The following is a 19,993-nucleotide window of genomic DNA, read 5'->3' as shown; positions in this document are numbered from 1 at the left end:
TGAGATCCAACCCTGGGTGGGCCGCCAGTCCCTCACAATTATTAGACCTGCAGGCCTGAATTGTCCTCGTCTTGTCCTTTTGCTCTCATTTCATTTGAAATGGCTCACTTTTTCAGGACACTGCTCTCTAAAGAGAACACAAGTGGAGGTGACAGCGAGGTAACAATTAGGGAATGACAAAGAAGACAAAGAGACCTGAGCCATGTGTATGTTAAAGTGTCACAGAAGTCCAAATCAGCACATGGTAGAAAATGTTCATTCACAAACAGAAGATGACATGAATTGTGTGCAAACGAGGCAGTGAACAAGGAGTGGAGCAGACACGTGTTCAAACACCAGCACACGATTCTGAGGAGCAGTAGGTTTATGAGGTTTCTGCTCAGAGCACCATCAGCTTGATCTGTGATGGCCCAGTGCCTGTGCAGAATTTGTCACCAATACCAGGATTGGCCTCACTCTTCCTCACCCTACAACTGGACTGTCCACTCGTGTTTGCTCCTGCTGCTACACTCAGTGGGCTTTGTAACACCAGCTGTTTTCAGAGGACAATTCCCTCTGTGCTTTTCTGGTTGGTGAAACTCAGGGGTTTCTGGTCTGAACTTGTGGAGTTTAGTGACCAGTTCAGGGTGACAAGGTGACAAGGTGGAGAAACACAAGTGAGTTTAAAGAAGAAGCATAGAGGGTGAGAAGACATGGAGAGTTTATTTAATGTGGAGGAGAGTGTAGGAGACTATTAAAGAATAAAGAGTAGAATTCAGAGAGAGTGGATAGGGGGCGCTGTCACTGGGGGGCAGTTGATCAGCATGTCCACGATATCCACCTACCGTCCAGTCCTGTTCAGCTCCTCCTGTATTGACCTTAGGTTCATCTTCTCACTCTCACTGATCTCATTAAACTGCAGCCTGTGAAGGACACAAGTGTGAGTTACAAACATAAGAGGACCCCACCTCACACACTGTACTATCACAGTGACACGCCCACTCAGGTCAACTTCCCAGAATTCTCCTTAGTGTCCCTAAGTCACATGACATGTGTGTCACCCTGCCGGTCACTCAGTTCACTGTCCAGTCAAGTCACCATCCTCTGAAGGCCTTTTGGTTTCATCTCATCTCAGTGAAGGTGTTCTTGTCGGGCCGGGGGTCCTCTGTGGCTCCTGCTGACAGTTTTTATTTTTTATTCTCCTTCATTGTTTCCATTATTTTTATAAATTTGTTCTGTTCATTTATTGTTTAATTCTGTATTATCTGTTATTTTTATTCTATTTCGTTATTATTTATTATCTGTGTGTGTGTTTCGCACATCTCTCCAGTTCCTTGTATTTTGTAGTTTGATCCCAAGACGCAGGACCACCTGCCCCCCAACTCTAAAGGCTACGGCTCATTTGACTGGTGGTCTTTGTGAGTATTTTGCTCTTTTGTTTTTTATTCTGATTATTGTCTTTGAACCTTTGGCTCTTGAGTTCAGATTCTCTTACAGTTTGTGCTTTTTGAATGTTGTTAGCTTTGGATTGCCTTTGGCAGCCCCTTTGGCTCTTTTGTTAATAAACCACATCTTTTATGAAGACCACTTGTGGACTTGTCTCTGCTCCAGATGGAGTTTTCACGGTTCTCCCTCTGGTCAGACTCACTTCACATCTCTGAGACTCTTTTTAATTTTATTTTGAATTTCAAAGCCTGAGCTCCTTTCTGAGGCCTAGTCAGGCCTGAAGCCTCCTGTTTGTCTGGAGTGGGCCTGCCTGGGGTGACATTTGTTTGGTGGGCTATTCTAGAGGCCTCAGCCTTTTGTTATAGTGTACTGTTAGAGCAATCACAACAGAAGGTGGTCTGTCCAGGTGACATGGTGTTGACCCCTCTGTGGTCACTTCCTGTGTCCTACTCTCTTAATTAGTCTCTCTCTTTATTGTTTTCTTTCCCACTCCTCCTCACTTTCCTGTCTTCTCTCATTTTCTGTCCTATTGTTTCTTCTTGTTGTCCCCTCACCACCCTGTCCACTGACATTGGCTCTTCTCTGTTTTGTTAGTTCCAAATGACCCTCATAACCCTGTCCACCCTCTCCTCCTGTCCACTCTGCCTGTTGTCCTGATCCTGTCACCTCTCCTCCCTGTGTCCTTGTCCCTCTGTCAGTCCACCATTTCTACTCTTCCTTTTCTCAGCTCATCTCACACTCCTCCTCCTCTTTGTTCTCCTCTCTATCTGTCACCTCCATCCAGCTCCACTTGTCCACTGCTCTTTGTCCTTCTCGTCCCACTGCCTGTCCTTCTCCTTCCTTCAGTCAGTCCATGTGGTGTCCTGTGATCAGTCCGTCCATCAGGTGGTCAGCTGTGACTTCATAACCCCACACAGCTCACCCTGTTTACTCACCACAGTGTCTCTAATTTACAGTTTGGGGTCCGCAGACCCTCACACAGCTGACGAGCTCCTGAATCTCCCAGTTTTTTTCTGATCAGGTCCAGTTTAGTCAGCTGTGAGTGTGGAGAAGAGAAGACTGAGGAGATAGATGAGGAACATCTGGAGATGAGACCACAAAAGGACAGGCTGTGGAGATAAAGAAAGAGAAGTGAGGACATGAGGAGGGACAGACAGACAGACAGACAGAAGGCCACAGAGCTCAAAGGCTCAATGACTTCTGGCATTTTTACTTTTTACTGAGTCTGTTTGAAGTCTTATAAGTAAGACACCAAAAACTTTAGAGGGTCTCCTGCCTTCATGCTGTACTGACAGGTGAGAAGTCATTGAAACGGACACACGGACATTAATATTGGAGATGAACCTCAAAGAAATGAGACTGACAGTGTCCTGCACTTGAGAGGCCACATGGACTTGTAGAAGGTGACAATGGGGGAGGGGGTGACAAGTAGGATTTCTTTGTTTCATTCAGGACTCAGGATGTGTAGACATTTTGTCTGATTTGTAGGACATCATGCAAAGACAACTGTGAGACATTTTAGTCACTGCAGAGCTGAACACTCAGCTGTTTGTCATGATGGACTCTCCTCATGTCACAGTAATTAGATTATGACAATGACACTGTTGGATTTAAAGGACAAACACTGAGTGATGACATAATGGACATGGAGGACAAGACTGACATGTGACACTTCTGTCCTTGGCCACTCAGACCTCACATACTGACCGGTGACATTGACCAGCTGACCTTTGTCCACTAAATACCTCAGTGGTGTTGAGCTCAGATTTCTTATTCCTTCTACTAATTTCTAATAAAGCAGGAGGACGAGCTTCAAATGTACTGTCAGCGTCACAAAGTCCGGTCCGGTGGGCACAGAGGTGGTCTGAGTGGACTGTGAAGAGACCCCCATGACTGCTGACCACTGCTGTCCATTCACAGCTCTACCCATAAGTGATTTGACCAAAATGACAGCAAAGGAAACCCACAGCACTTTATCAGCTGACTTCACAGGACGTGTGGGGGTCACACGAGTGACATGTTTGTGTCCTCACAGTTTGAATTTGTCACAACAGCAGCTCATTTCTTTATGTCCTACCTTTTCAATGACATCTATTTAAAAAAGTCAGAAAAGGCCAGTGGACAGTAAGGGGTTGGACTAAAGATGGAGGGGTCTTTACAAGGCTTTTCAAATGATACCAGAAATATTCATACAAAATGTAAAAAATGTTAAAGTCAATAGACGGGTTCAAATTATGAGTGCACACCAAAGGCCATCAGTGACACAGACATCACCAAACCTGCAGGTCCCAAAGTCCTCTGCTCTGCTCAGCTTGTGTTTTACACCAAATTAACATTTGCTGTTTATTAAATTTACAAGAATCATTTATTACATTTATTGTTACATTACCAAACTATCAACTCCATGTTAATCCAAGGATGAACAAAAATGAAGTGCAAATAAACATGTAATGAGAATCAATTCTCAAAGTGCCACTGAATACAATAATACAAGCAGTACAAACAAATAAGCAGGCCAGCTATATGTATTGTCACACATGTGTGCCCACCTGGAGATGACCTTCCTGTCTCTGTGACGTAAGTGAGACCACTCTGAGACGAGAGCGGGCGCTCACACTGACTGTCTCTCCTTATCCACCTGCAGCTCTGAGAAGAAACCAAATGAGGGGAACTGACTCAGCCGCAGTGCCCAGAGCTGCCCCTGTCCTTCTGGGTGGGACTCTGAAAAGCTGCTGACCCCCCAGAAGATGGAGTCTGCTGTTGGACACGCAAACTCAACATGAAGCAAGCGCCATCGTGTTCACATAACTGAAAAGGAAATTTGTCTTTTGGGCTGTAAAGGTGTGTTTTGTTGGGCCATTGCGTCCACTTTTGTTTTGATTCATTTGAATTCATTAAAGGGGGACACCCAGTTGGTGCTCCAACATTACAAAGCAACTTGTGCAGGTCTGTCCTTCAGTCACCATATCAGCAGACCAATATTGTCTGTTTGGATTATGTGTATTGTCCTTAATTATTTACATTATATCTGTTTACCATTGTAATTATCTATCACTTTATATTTAGTGATCAAGTGGGGTAGCTTGAAGAAGAGAGATGGTGAGTGTATTGACAAGCTGATTAGGTGAGCAGGGTCTGTGGCTGGCATGGAAATGGACTCTCTGGTGACGGTGGCAGAGAGAAGGACACTGTGCAAGCTGCTATCTGTTATGGACAATGAACATCACCCACTATACACCACCATAATTAATCAGAGGAGTTTGTTTAGCTGTAGGCTGCTATCACAGGACTGCAATATGGACAGATACCAGAGATCTTTAGTCCTCAGAGCCATTAGACTCTTTAACTCTTCATAACAGGGGGCGGTGGTTGAGTTCTGGGCACCACATCTGATATCTCACTATTGGCTCTCTGCTTTGTACATTTCATTTTTTGTTTTATTTTGTTATGGGTCACTTCAAACATGTTATCCTATCAGCATAAGTCATGTCACTTTATTTTATTTGACTTTAATGATATGTCACTTTAGTATTTGTCACATTAATATTATGTTTAATATCATGTGCCACCTGTCACTTTGATAGTCATATTATTGGCACAATTCTCACTGCACTGGCATTATTGTATGTAAAAACAACAATAGTTTCTGTACCACCTAAAACTGACATCTCCTCTGCTTACCATTTAAGTTCTCCTGCATGGGCAGCCATCCTTCACATCAGCTTCTGCTCCAGCCACCTTAGCTGGTCACCGCTGAGGACCCCAAATTCAGCTTATACTCCATCCACAATCCCATGGCCTTCAGCAGGGTGCGTCGTGAGACCTTCTCCTTTCTCCTAACGCCATCCCTTAGCCTTCAGCAGAAGCCAATCAGTGCAGTTGGTCACTATTGATCCTTGGACACAAAGTAGGTTTTGACCTTACCCCTTGAGTGCCGTGTGCTCACTCCTCTCACGGCCACTTCCTGATGTCCACTCCAGTGCATCAGCTCAGCCACAGTTCTGCATTTACTTTATTTCTTATTTAACCTCCATCTCCATCTTTTCATTTGTCTCATTTTAAACTCACTGGGGTGCAGGTGTCTAATTCCAGACCCCAGAACACTAATGAGGACACTGGCTGAACCAGACGTGTCTGCAGGTGTAAAGTGCGCTCCGCCAATTCACCAACAACACTCCAGGGCTGCTCTGCTCCCCCACACTACCACATCCACTACGCGCCTCTGAGTCCACCATTTTAATTAAAAAACCTGCACACAACCACTGACCCCTGACATGTGTCACCACACAGCTTTGTATTTAGTAGTAAAGAGAATCACGCAGTGACCAGAGTGACCAGTGGAGCACAGGACTAGTGAGACAGGTGTCCTTAGTGATGTCAAATTATTCACATCTCCAGTCGTTTATTTAATTGTCTGCTGGCATTGAGGAAGACCCTGAGTGACTGAAATGATAAAGAAGGATTTGTGAGGCAGAGGGTCTGGACATGTGATGGCATCAGTGAAGACCATGTGTGTATAAAAATATCAAAAAGGCGCTATATACTGGATTACTGAGAAAGTCATGTGACAGCTTGACCTGATCATGTGGTGAGATTCTTTTTTTAATGTCCAACAAGAGACACAAGTGTGAGTTACAAACACAAGAGGGCGCCACTCCTCACACTGGAGTATCTCACTGACACGCCCACTGAGGTCACATTCCCAGAATCCTCTCAGTGTCTCTGGACGTCTAATGAACATGATGTGTGTGTCCACTTGTCAGTCACTAAGCCCACTGACAGATATATGTTGATGTCCTGTATAGACCTGGGGGCCATGTCTTGTAGAATGATCTCGGCCTGTTCAGTCCACTTACCTATAATGGCGGTCACTTCCTGTGTCTCCCACCTTACTGTCCACACTGCCTTCAGTCCTAATCCTCTCCTCCCTGTGACCTTCTCTTTCTGTGTATGGCTGGCTGGTCATTTCTACTGCTGCTATCCACCTGTCCTCCTGTTCCTCTGTCTGTACTCCTCTCTCTCCTCCTTATCCTCTGCCTTGTCCTCCTCTTTTATTTGTCCTTTTCTTCATTCTATTCGTCTCCTTCTCCTTTCTCTCCTTATCTTTGCTATTCTATTCTCCTTGTCCTTATCTGTCACCTCAGTCCAGCTCTAGCTGTCAACTCCTCTTTGTCTTCTGTCACTTTAGTCTACTCTTCTCCTCACACTGGCTGTGTTTCTCCTCCTTATTCTACTTTAGTGATTTTTAACAAACTTCAGTGAGGACATCAGAGGAGTGTAAGGGGGAAAGTGACAATGGAGGACAGGAACAAGTATGAGATTAAAATAAAGAATGGACAGCGTGGGCTTGTGGGACAAGAAATAAAACAACTGTCAGGACAGAGAGAATGAGGAACGTGACCAGTGTGGTGGAGGGGCTCGTGGTCACAATGCTGTCTTTATGAATTGAATTATTAAAGGAAATCTGCAGTTGTGTCACCTCACGTCCATCTGTGTGTCCATAAGGGACACTGCAGTCTGTCCTGATTAAACACAGCGTTTGTGTTGTGGGAGTGGAAAAGTCAGAGCCATAATGTGACAAGAAATAAAATACATGAGGCACACACACACACGCACAGACACACAGACACACAGACACACACACACACACTTGTTGTTCACTTACCTCAGTTTCTCTAATTTGCAGTTTTCACTCCTCGGCCCCTCACACAGCTGATCCACTCCTGAATCCTCCATGTTGTTGTTGCTCAGGTCCAGTTCAGTCAGTCGTGAGTGTGGAGAAGAAAGAGCCGAGGAGAGAGCTGAGCAACATCTAGAGGTGAGGCGACATGAAGACAGGCTGTGGAGAAGAAGAGAGAGAAGTGAGGACATGAGGAGAGACAGACAGAAGGACAAACAACACAAAGGATCAATGGCCACTTTTATTCTGACTTGTCACTGAAGTGCAGTGTGAACACGAGACCACTGCCATTCTTATAAAGTAAGGCGCTATATACCTGACAGGGTCTCCTGCCTTCACGCTGGACTGACTGGTGCCAAGTCATTCAGACTGACATGTGGACATCAACACTGGATAAGAACGTCACAGACATGAGACTGACGGCGTCCTGCACTGATGTGACCAGAAGGACTTGTCACAGGTGACCACGGGTTGAGGATGACAAACTGGAATTCTTGTCTGTCATTTACCACTCAGGACCGGCGGCTCTAGTGGTGACCAGCAGCAGGTCTGTTTGTCTCTGTCTTTGTCAAAGTTTTTTTATTTCAGTAATCGGTTCATTTTCTGAACAGGAATAAAGAAATATACAGTATGTGTCTCAGAAGTGTTTTGGGGTCTCCTCTTTTATTTGTTTGTATTATTTTGGTGATACTTTTTCACTTCACTTGCTGTTGTCCCGATGCGTTTTCTGTTCACCTGAGTGATTCAGGTCAGCCAAATATAAATACAAAATGGGAGACACTGAGCTACAGGAGGAGAGCTCTGAAGAGCATTTAGGGGTTTATGTTGACACAACATTTTCATTGACTAAGTAATGTACAGGATCAATTAAAAAGATAAAATAAAATGTGAGGTTATATCATAAAAACTGTTGAATTTAAATCAAGTGACATTATACTCTTACTTTATAATACACCTGTGAGAGCAGATCTGTAGCACTGAGTGCAGTTCAGGTCTCCTCAGTACAAGAAAGACATAACAGAACTTGAAGATATGAAGAGCAGAGCAACCAAGTGCATTATGGGAGCGTCATCATCAAGTGAACCCTGAATACCACGAGGACTGACTGAGGTCATTGATGTTAGGTAGAATGCCTAGAGGGGGCTGGGTGGTCTCGTGGCTTCGGACCCCATGCAGATTTTATTTTTTTTCCAGCCGTCTGGAGTTGTTTATTTTACTTTTCTGTCCTCCCTGGCCATCGGACCTTACTTTTATTAATGTTAATTAGTGTTACCTAATTTGAATTCTTATTTATTCTGTCTTTTTTCTTTTCTTCATCATGTAAAGAAATTTGAGATCCGTTATTTGTATGAAAATATGCTATAGAAATACATGTTGTTAGGCAGGTTTGGAGTCAAGTCTTAATTTTCAAGTCCCAAAGATGTCATAACGTCTTTTACACCAAATTTACATTTGCCATTTCTTAAATTTACTGGAATCATTTATTAAATTTATTGTTACATTTCCAAACTAATAACTCCATGTTAATCGAAGGATGAACAAAATGAAGTGAAAACACAAATGTAATGAGAATCAATTCTCAAAGTGCCGCTGAATACAACAATACAAGCAGTGCAGACAAATGAGCAGGCCAGTTCTATGTATTGTCACACATGTGTGCCCACCTGGAGATGACCTTCCTGTCTCTGTGAGGTAAGTGAGACCACTCTGAGACGAGAGGGGGCGCTCACACTGACTGTCTCTCCTTATCCACCTGCAGCTCTGAGAAGAAACCAAATGAGGGGAACTGACTCAACCGCAGTGCCCAGAGCTGCCCATGTCCTTCTGGGTGGGGCTCTAAAAAGCTGCTGACCCCCCAGAGGATGGAGTCTGCTGTTGGACCCAGAAATTCAACACGAAGCAAGCACCATCGTGTTCACACAGCTGAAAAGCAAATTTGTCTATTGGCCTGAAAAGGTGTGTTTTGTTGGGCCATCGTGTCCAATTTTGTTTTGTTTCATTTGACTTCATTAAAGGGGGACCCCCAGTTGGTGCTCCGACATTACAACGCAACTTGTGCAGGTCTATCCTCCAGTCACCATATCAGCAGACCAATATTGTCTGTTTGGATTATGTGTATTGTCCTTAATTATTTCCATTATATCTGTTTACCGTTGTAATTATCTATCACTTTATATTTAGTGATCAAGTGGGGTAGCTTGAAGAAGAGAGATGGTGAGTGTATTGACAAGCTGATCAGGTGAGCAGGATCTGTGGCTGGCATGGAAATGGACTCTGTGGTGACGGTGGCAGAGAGAAGGACACTGTGCAAGCTGCTATCTGTTATGGACAATGAACATCACCCACTCTACACCACCATAATTAATCAGAAGAGTTTGTTTGGCGGTAGGCTGCTATCACAGAACTGCAATATGGAAAGATACCAGAGATCTTTAGTCCTCAGAGCCATTAGACTCTTAAACTCTTCATAACAGGGGGTGGTGGTTGAGTTCTGGGCCTGATGCTCCTTCTCTCCTCCTAAGCTGTATTGACTGTATTAGCTGGGCACCACATCTGATATCTCACTATTTGCTCACTGCTCTATGAGTTTTATTTTGTTTAATGTTGTTATGGGTCACTTCAAACATGTTATCCTATCAGCATAAGTCATGTCACTTTATTTTAGTTTACTTTAATGATATGTCACTTTAGTATTCGTCACATTAATATTATGTTTAATATCATGTGCCACCTGTCATTTTGATAGTAGTATTATTGGCAAAATTCTCACTGCACTGGCATTATTGTATGTAAAAACAACAAGAGTTTCTTTGCCTCCTAAAGTGACATTTCCTCTGCTTACCATTTAAGTTCTCCTCAGCATACCAAGAGACCACTGGCAAGGGCAACCATCCTTCAAATCGGCTTCTGCCCCAGCCACCTTAGCTAGTTACCAGTGAGGACCCCAAACTCAGCTTGTATTCCATCCACAATCCCATGGCCTTCAGCAGGGTGCCTTGTGAGACCTTCTCCTTTCTCCTAACGCCATCCCTCAGCCTTCAGCAGAAGCCCACTCGGTGCAGTTGGTCACTCTTGGTCCTTGGGCACACAGTAGGTTTTGACCTTACCCCTTGAGTGCCATGTTCTCACTTGTCTCACGACCACTTCTTGACCTCCACTCTACTGTATCAGATCAGCCACAGTTCTCCATTTGCTTTATTTCTCATTTACACTCCGTCTCCATCTTTTCATTTTTCTTTCCTGCTCAGTTTTGTTCTTGACTATCCTGCTCAGCTCATTTTAAACTCACTGGAGTGCAGGTGTCTAATTACAGACCCCAGAACACTAATGAGGACACTGGCTGAACCACACGTGTCTGCAGGTGTAAAGTGTGCTCCGCCAATTCACCACCAACACTCCAGGGCTGCTCTGCTCCCCCACACTACCACATCCTCCTACGCCCCTCTGAGTCCACCATTTTAATTTAAAAACCTGCAGACAACCACGGACCCCTGACATGTGTCACCACACAGCTTTGTATTTAGTAGTAAAGAGAATCACACAGTGACCAGAGTGACTAGTGGAGCACAGGACTAGTGTGACAGGTGTCCTTAATGACATCAAATTATTTACATAATACAGTCGGCCATTTGATTGTCTGCTGGCATTGAGGAAGACCCTGACTGACTGAAATGACAAATGAAGGATTTGTGAGGCAGAGGGTCTGGACATGTGATGACATCAGTGAAGACCATGTATGTATAAAAATATCAGAAAGGCGCTATATACTGGATTATTGAGAAAGTCATGTGATAGCCTACACTGATCAGGTGGTGAGATTCTTGTTTTAATGTCCCACAAGAGACACAAGTGTGAGTTACAAACACAAGAGGGCGCCACTCCTCACACTGGAGTATCTCACTGACACGCCCACTGAAGTCACCTTCCCAGAATCCTCTCAGTGTCTCTGACATCTACAGTACATGATGTGTGTGTCCACCTGTCAGTCACTAAGTCCACTGACAGATATATGTTGATGTCCTGTGTAGACCTGGGGGTCATGTCTTGTAGAATGATGTTGGCCTATTCAGTCCATTTGACTATAATGGCGGTCACTTCCTGTGTCTCCCACCTTACTGTCCACACTGCCTTCAGTCCTAATCCTCTCCTCCCTGTGACCTTCTCTTTCTGTATATGGCTGGCTGGTCATTTCTACTGTTGCTGTCCACCTTTCCTCCTGTTCCTCTGTCTGTCCTCCCCTCTTTCCTTCTCCTTATCCTCTGCCCTGTCCCCCTCTTTTATTTGTTCTTTTCTTCTACCTGTTCATCTCTTTCTCTTGTCTCTCCTTATCTTTGCTATTCTATTCTCCTTGTCCTTATCTTTCACTGCAGTCCAGCTCTAGCTGTCCACTCCTCTTTGTCTTCTGTCACTTTATTCGTCTCTTCTCCTCACACTGACTGTGTTTCTCCTCCTTATTCCATTTTAGTGATTTTTAACAAACTTTAGTGAGGACATCAGAGGAGTCTAAGGGGGAAAGTGACAATGGAGGACAGGAACAAGTACGAGATTAAAATAAAGAATGGACAGCGTGGGCTTGTGGGACAAGAAATAAAACAGCAGTCTGGACAGAGAGGATGAGGAGAGTGACCAGTGTGGTGGAGGGGCTCAGGGTCACAATGCTGTCTTTATAAATTGAATTATTAAAGGGAAACCTGCAGCTGTGTCACCTCACGTCAAATATTGGGGCAACCAATTAAATTTGTCTTAAGTCAAAGTCAAGTCAATGTCAAAGCGAACTTTATTGTCATCTCAAACATATACAAGTATACAGACAGACGAAATTGCGAAGCTCAGGGTCCACAGTGTAACAGCATGAAGTACAAATATTTTTTTTTTCTAATAGCAGCTTAAAATCCAAGAGACATTTAAATAGTTATGACATCAAGGGTGACTCATGTTAAATACATGTGCAAACATTTTAACTGTGATGTCTGCCTATAAAACAGACTGTACTGTAAGCGTATAACTAACACAGTCATGGGCAGTATTACATTATCTAGTTTAAAAAATATACTAATAAATCAGTGATCACTAAGCCTAGAATGGAGTGAAACTAATTATGATAAAATTACAATGCAGATATACTAAAGCAAAGCGAATAGAAAAGGAAGATATTTACTAGTTGACAACATCTTTAGGTTGAAGGGAGACAAAGGAGGTTTTCCCATTGACCTGCCTGTAATTCACATTTGCTCAGAACTCTCTTCATAATTCTTAAACACCATCTCCTCCGGTCAGACCTGAATGATTAAGCTTAGGGGATGTGACTGTGGCCAATGTACAGTATAGGTAGGCTGTGTACGTGTAAAGGTGAAGATCATTTGATCTCAGTTGCATGAAAAGCTGTTTGCTGAAAATTGGATGACTGAACAATTTCTCTTTCATGTCTAGACAGTGCAGTTGACATTCCTGAGTGTGCAGAGCTTTCGGGTCGTTTAGTGGCAGAATCCCCTCTTCGGTGATGTCAGTAGAGGTCTGCTGCTGTGCTTGTGTCAGTTTAGAATGAGTGACTGCTGCTCAAGGATTATTTCCTGCTCAATGAGATCAGAGATGAAAAAATGAGTTAAGACGTGTAACAAATGTCAGACTCAAGTGCAGTTTTACAACAATAATCCCTAAATTTCATGTGATGTCAGTAATGTCATACAGTACAACAAAGAGCAATCCCAACAATACAACAGAAATACATGCAGCATTTTGTGTTGTGCAGACTTCAGTTTTTTTCTTATATACAAATGCTTAAAGGAATTCAACAGCCACATAGTAGAGAATTAGAAATCCTTTACTGGTCATTGTAAACACACCACAGCGCACTACAATGAAATGTGACCTCTGCATTTCACCTCCTCAGTGTAGGAGCAGTGAGGAGATGTTGAGCAGCACCCAGAGAGCAGTTTGGGAGGCTTAGCGCCTTACTTAAGGGTACATCACTTGTAGTAATGAGAGGAGTTTGGGTGGCTTAGCGCCTTACTTAAGGGTACATCACTTGTAGTAATGAGGGATGGATGAGGATGATTGAGAGTGGAAGGCCACTAATCTGGTATTCGACCAAGCGACCTCCTATCCAAATACATGCATCTCTAAACTTTAGGCTACCACTGCCCTGTTCTATTTTTATTTCTTTTTTAAATATAGTAATAGAGTCAAGCCTTGAGTAATTTTCATGGAAACAATTAATGCCATGTTAACACAAGAACACAAAAGAAAAGGGGTACACTGCAATAATCTGTACCTTAAACCTCCACTTCATGACTGCCATGATATCCTCACAAAATGAAGTTACCTTTACATGTCTGATTTGTAGCCTTGTAAGTTGCTGTGGAGAATGGTGGAACCACTGGGTTTGGCCTTGACATCGATGAACTACAGAAGCAAACAAAATCAACAGTTCTAGTTATAGCAATCAATTAAAATAATGAAAGAGAGATATCTGGCCAGACAACACATGTATATGTCACATTTACTATTCCAGTCGTACTCTTTGTAATTTAAATAGTGAAGTTCAGAAGGTGATGGATCTGCTTATTCGGGCAGTTTTGTGGACATACAGTGTAAGAACACACATCGACTAGAAGTGCAACGTATCAATATACATCTACATCAAGAGTCTTATTCAAGTCTGTTATGTAGATTCAATACTGTCAAGAAACTATCTGCAGGTGGTGCCTGTTGCCATTGTGGGGTTGTCAGTTGGGGCCAAGGGTCTACAAGATAAATAAAATGCAGGAAAACATTTACATCTGACAAGAATAATGAAGCATGCAACATTCAAATACAGTGGGTATGGAAAGTATTCAGACCCCCTTCATTTTTTCACTCTTTGTTATATTGCAGCCATTTGCTACAATCATTTAAATTCATTTTTTTCCTCATTAATGTACACACAGCACCCCATATTGACAGACAAAAGAAAAAGAATTTTTGAAATTGTTGCAGATTTATTAAAAAAGAAAAACTGAAATATCACATGGTCCTAAGTATTCTGACCCTTTGCTGTGACACTCATATATTTAACTCAGGTGCTTTCCATTTCTTCTGATCATCCTTGAGATCACCTTCATTTGAGTCCAGCTGTGTTTGATTCTACTGATTGGACTTGATTAGGAAAGCCACACACCTGTCTATATAAGACCTTACAGCTCACAATGCATGTCAGAGCAAATGAGAATCATGAGGTCAAAGGAACTGCCTGAAGAGTTCAGAGACAGAATTGTGGCAAGGCACAGATCTGGCCAAGGTTACAGAAAAATTTCTGCTGCACTTAAGGTTCCCAAGAGCACAGTGGCCTCCATAATCCTTAAATGGAAGATGTTTGGGACGACCAGAACCCTTCCTAGAGCTGGCCGTCCGGCCAAGCAGAGCTACCGGGGGAGAAGAGCCTTGGTGAGAGAGGTAAAGAAGAACCCAAAGGTCACTTTGGCTGAGCTCCAGAGATGCAGTCAGGAGATTGGAGAAAGTTGTAAAAAAGTCAACCATCACTGCAGCCCTCCACCAGTCTGGGCTTCATGGCAGAGTGGTCTGTCGAAAGCCTCTCCTCAGTGCAAGACACATGACAGCCCGCATGAAGTTTGCTAAAAGACACCTGAAGATTCTCTGGTCTGATGAGACCAAGATAGAACTTTTTGGCCTTAATTCTAAGCGTTATGTGTGGAGACAACCAGGCACTGCTCATCACTTGTCCAATAAGTCCCCACAGTGAAGCATGGCGGTGGCAGCATCATGCTGCGGGGGTGTTTTTCAGCTGCAGGGACAGGACGACTGGTTGCAATCGAGGGAAAGATGAATGCGGCCAAGTGCAGGGATATCCTGGACAAAAACCTTCTCCAGAGTGCTAAGGACCTCAGACTGGGCCGAAGGTTTATCTTCCAACAAGACAATGACTCTAAGCACACAGCTTAAATAACGAAGGAGTGGCTTCACAACAACTCTGTGACTGTTCTTGAATGGCCCAGCCAGAGCCCTGACTTACAACCCAATTGAGCATCTCTGGAGAGACCTAAAAATGGCTGTCCACCAACGTTTACCATCCAACCTGACAGAACTGGAGAGGATCTGCAAGGAGGAATGGCAGAGGATCCCCAAATCCAGGTGTGAAAAACTTGTTGCATCTTTCCCAAGAAGACTCATGGCTGTATTAGCTCAAAAGGGTGCTTCAACTAAATACTGAGCAAAGGGTCTGAATACTTAGGACCATGTGATATTTCAGTTTTTCTTTTTTAATAAATCTGCAACAATTTCAAAAATTCTTTTTGACTGTCAATATGGGGTGCTGTGTGTACATTAATGAGGAAAAAATGAATTTAAATGATTTTAGCAAATGGCTGCAATATAAGAAAGAGTGAAAAATTGAAGGGGGTCTGAATACTTTCCTTACCCATTGTATATCAATGGTGAAAATAGAGAGGTTAGGAGCACACGCTGATGTGAAAAGTATAAAACAATGACCAGCATTTCTTAATGCACTTCCATAGTTTAAATAGTGCGAGATGCCAATCAATAGACATCCATCTTGGGAAAATATTTGAGCAAAATATGAATTTCTCACCATCAAGAATTGACCTGCAGGTGGTGCTGTTTGCTCCAGTTGAGATGTTTCCTGGGGCCACAGATCTGCAAGATTAATTTCAACAGAACGCAGGAACAAAGGGGGGTGCGGAAAAATTACACTTAAAAGTAAAAATGTAAAGGTAGAATAAGTGAATTGGATGTGAAAATCAACATTGTATGAACAAATGGAGAGTGTTTGTCAGTTTGAGAAGCCTCCCCTTTCTACAACAATTTAATTTACAGGAGTTGATCATGGATGCAATGGTCAGCTGAGCTGTGACGACAGAAATATATAATTTTCCCTTTTCTTTAGCTATATTGTATACGTTACATTCTGATAGGGCACCGTGATGATGTTGTGGTCCAGCCACATTTAGAGCAGGGTGCAGGGCTGTGAATGTTTTAGGACCGATTCATGGGGCCCTTGGAAGACCCCTACTGCCTCCTCCTTCATCCTCACTGTCAATAGCTGATTAGTAAGCAGCCACTAAGAGTTGACTGCTCAGCCTAGAAAAGCAAAAAAACAAAACCAACAATAGCACTTTTGTTATACATCTAACAGCACAAGATATTCATGATTTCCATCCTCCCTGGGATTTTCATTGTATTGTGTGAATGTGATGCTTCTGGCAATAAGGCCTGTGGTTTATGGCATGATTTCCTGAAAACTTAACCTGGGAATTTCCTGGTATTAATATGTGAAAGGGCCTACAGTGTAAGTGAAGGTGTGTCTCACTAATGATGGTCTGAAGATTGCTTCAAAAAAACAATACAGACATCGTCCTCCTCTGCTTCCTTTGGTTCAGACCCTCAACCTCTGACTGCAGTTCAGCCTTCCTGACTTTTCTCCATCCCTGCTCAGAATTATCAGTTGTAAACAGAAATTGTGATACAGCATGCATACAGACATCATTGCATACAATTAAGATTGAAGTTCAGGTTTTAAGAATTCCAGACCAGTTTCAAACATCTGGCTGTCACACATCCACTGTGTTCAGAGGGTCAGGCAGCATGGCCTGCTTGATGACATTCACAAGTTGTTTTCCACCATAACACACCATCTTTCACCCACACACCAGGTGTGAACTCCACCTCAATTGTGCCCTCAAATTCCAGCACTCTAAACTTACTGCTCTAAAAAGGCAGAAAACAAACAGTGGGAGCCTTTCTAACAAACACTTCCTGATATCAGATTTTCATGAGCAGCACAACAACATCCTCATCTTTGGCAATCTGACACACCTTTGTATATTTTCATCCAGGTCAACAGTTTTTAAGGTTACCGAAGGATCAGATACTCTATGGATTCCAAAATAACATGAATTTATGGGGTACTCCAAAAATGTGTCTTTTCTCTTCTATTATCTAGGCACAATGTGCACTTTGTCTTGTGAGCTCAGGATGTTTACTATCAATGCAATGCTTTTGCCAGGCTAAACACAGTCATCCGCCTACTTCCATGTTTTAAATATCATGGATTTGCCTTCCAAGTCTCCTTAATGAAACTAACAAACTCTGTGGTGTTGAAAAAGAGAGGTTGGGGGTCCATCACGTGTTGGTGTTCTTTTGTCAAGATTGGATATTTCCTCTGTGAGCTCTTGACTCAAGTTTACCTAAGATTAGTGCATTCTGTTCAGAACAGAACAGACGACTGAGAGAACCTGTACACAGCCATGAGGCAGTGTGTCCTAAATGCCATGTAAAGTGGGGCTGTTCAAGGTGCTCTCGAGTGGAGTGGACACAGAGGAGCTCCGTCTGCCAGTCTCACATAAAGCAGCAACTGGGATGCTTGGAGTGAGAATTGGTAAGAAAATTCTTATCGTCAGTAATGTCTACACATGGTTGTATTTCTTTGGACAACAGTTTGTTTTAAATTTGCACTTTCAGTTAAATTATAAGAGCAATAAGCCCATTTTATTATTCCTGCAGCCACTTTCTTATGCAGTTTATTTCTCCATCCTGGAAACTGACACTACATATAATATTTTCAACAATGAACTCATACTTTATTCTGTTTTTCCTCAAAGAATAGAAAATGAAGTATGAAGCATATGAAGCATATAAACTGTATATAAAAAGTGAAGCAAATATACAGTGGTGTGAAAAACTATTTGCCCCCTTCCTGATTTCTTATTCTTTTGCATGTTTGTCACACAAAATGTTTCTGATCATCAAACACATTTAACCATTAGTCAAATATAACACAAGTAAACACAAAATGCAGTTTTTAAATGATGGTTTTTATTATTTAGGGAGAAAAAAAATCCAAACCTACATGGCCCTATGTGAAAAAGTAATTGCCCCCTTGTTAAAAAATAACCTAACTGTGGTGTATCACACCTGAGTTCAATTTCCGTAGCCACCCCCAGGCCTGATTACTGCCACACCTGTTTCAATCAAGAAATCACTTAAATAGGAGCTGCCTGACACAGAGAAGTAGACCAAAAGCACCTCAAAAGCTAGACATCATGCCAAGATCCAAAGAAATTCAGGAACAAATGAGAACAGAAGTAATTGAGATCTATCAGTCTGGTAAAGGTTATAAAGCCATTTCTAAAGCTTTGGGACTCCAGCGAACCACAGTGAGAGCCATTATCCACAAATGGCAAAACATGGAACAGTGGTGAACCTTCCCAGGAGTGGCCGGCCGACCAAAATTACCCCAAGAGCGCAGAGACGACTCATCCGAGAGGTCACAAAGACCCCAGGACAACGTCTAAAGAACTGCAGGCCTCACTTGCCTCAATTAAGGTCAGTGTTCACGACTCCACCATAAGAAAGAGACTGGGCAAAACGGCCTGCATGGCAGATTTCCAAGATGCAAACCACTGTTAAGCAAAAAGAACATTAGGGCTCGTCTCAATTTTGCTAAGAAACATCTCAATGATTGCCAAGACTTTTGGGAAAATACCTTGTGGACTGATGAGACAAAAGTTGAACTTTTGGAAGGCAAATGTCCCGTTACATCTGGCGTAAAAATTTCAGAAAAAGAACATCATACCAACAGTAAAATATGGTGGTGGTAGTGTGATGGTCTGGGGTTGTTTTGCTGCTTCAGGACCTGGGAGGTTTGCTGTGATAGATGGAACCATGAATTCTACTGTCTACCAAAAAATCCTGAAGGAGAATGTCCGGCCATCTGTTCGTCAACTCAAGCTGAAGCGATCTTGGGTGCTGCAGCAGGACAATGACCCAAAACACACCAGCAAATCCACCTCTGAATGGCCGAAGAAAAACAAAATGAAGACTTTGGAGTGGCCTAGTCAAAGTCCAGACCTGAATCCAATTGAGATGCTATGGCATGACCTTAAAAAGGCGGTTCATGCTAGAAAACCCTCAAAGAAAGCTGAATTACAACAATTCTGCAAAGATGAGTGGGCCAAAATTCCTCCAGAGCGCTGTAAAAGACTCATTGCAAGTTATCGCAAACGCTTGATTGCAGTTATTGCTGCTAAGGGTGGCCCAACCAGTTATTAGGTTCAGGGGGCAATTACTTTTTCACACAGGGCCATGTGGGTTTGGATTTTTTCTCCCTAAATAATAAAAACCATCATTTAAAAACTGCATTTTGTGTTTACTTGTGTTATATTTGACTAATGGTTAAATGTGTTTGACGATCAGAAACATTTTGTGTGACAAACATGCAAAAGAATAAGAAATCAGGAAGGGGGCAAATAGTTTTTCACACCACTGTATTTATCAAACAGTTTGCAATGATGCTTTATACAGTGCTAAACAGTACACTGAAATCAGTGAAAACTGTGATTCAAGTAAGTCTTTCAAATTTTAGTGTAATAAATATTCAGAGGAAAGAATGTATTCAGAAAAGGGCAAGGAAAAGAAAATAAATCATAATATTTTGAGGCACAAATGTGCAGAGTTTCAAAGTATTTAGAAAGAATGAGAAATCTGGTTCATACTCCATTAAAGCAGACAGTATGGTGTCTATAAAACGAATTGCCAACCATTCAGAAAAGAGCGTCAGCCAAACGAGACCCCTGCAGCAGAAGCAGACAGAGAAGACCACTCACCTGACGTAGGACCACACGAACAATGTTGTATGTCAGCCCTTCTCCAAATTCTCCTGTCATGAAATAGTAAACCCACATGTGAAACATGCAAGCAGAGAGCCAGCCACTGCATTGTAGCTTTACCATGACCTTGTGACACATCGACACTAAGCCAACACTCAACCAGATTCAGCACGACTGTGCATGTTACCTGCGGCTAGATTATCATACGACATTCATTTGACATTCGGAACTTGGAGTTCCATATCTCCGAAAAACAAAAATGATAACG

The 19,993-nt window shown here is 42.7% G+C and overlaps 2 long non-coding RNA genes across 3 annotated transcripts; both read right to left on the bottom strand.

The window, feature by feature from the left end:
- Positions 1-694: 694 nt before the first annotated feature.
- LOC120533579 lies at positions 695-7,118 on the bottom strand. The gene is made up of 3 exons (XR_005634552.1): positions 7,091-7,118; positions 2,361-2,534; positions 695-902 (listed from the first exon to the last, which is right to left on the bottom strand). It is a non-coding gene; the product is annotated as an uncharacterized LOC120533579 (long non-coding RNA).
- A 59-nt stretch (positions 7,119-7,177) lies between these two features.
- Positions 7,178-17,719, bottom strand: LOC120533572. 2 transcript variants are annotated; one of them, XR_005634545.1, is made up of 3 exons: positions 15,690-17,719; positions 13,428-13,507; positions 7,178-7,264 (listed from the first exon to the last, which is right to left on the bottom strand). It is a non-coding gene; the product is annotated as an uncharacterized LOC120533572 (long non-coding RNA). The 2 variants fall into 2 exon arrangements; XR_005634544.1 differs by lacking the exon at positions 7,178-7,264 and adding an exon at positions 11,935-12,675.
- Between the last annotated feature and the right edge of the window lie 2,274 nt (positions 17,720-19,993).

The sequence above is a fragment of the Polypterus senegalus genome, chromosome 8 (genome assembly GCF_016835505.1).
Source record: "Polypterus senegalus isolate Bchr_013 chromosome 8, ASM1683550v1, whole genome shotgun sequence".
NCBI lineage: Eukaryota > Metazoa > Chordata > Cladistia > Polypteriformes > Polypteridae > Polypterus > Polypterus senegalus.
The sequence above is the reverse complement of the archived record's forward strand: the minus strand, read 5'-3'. Positions and strand labels throughout refer to the sequence as shown.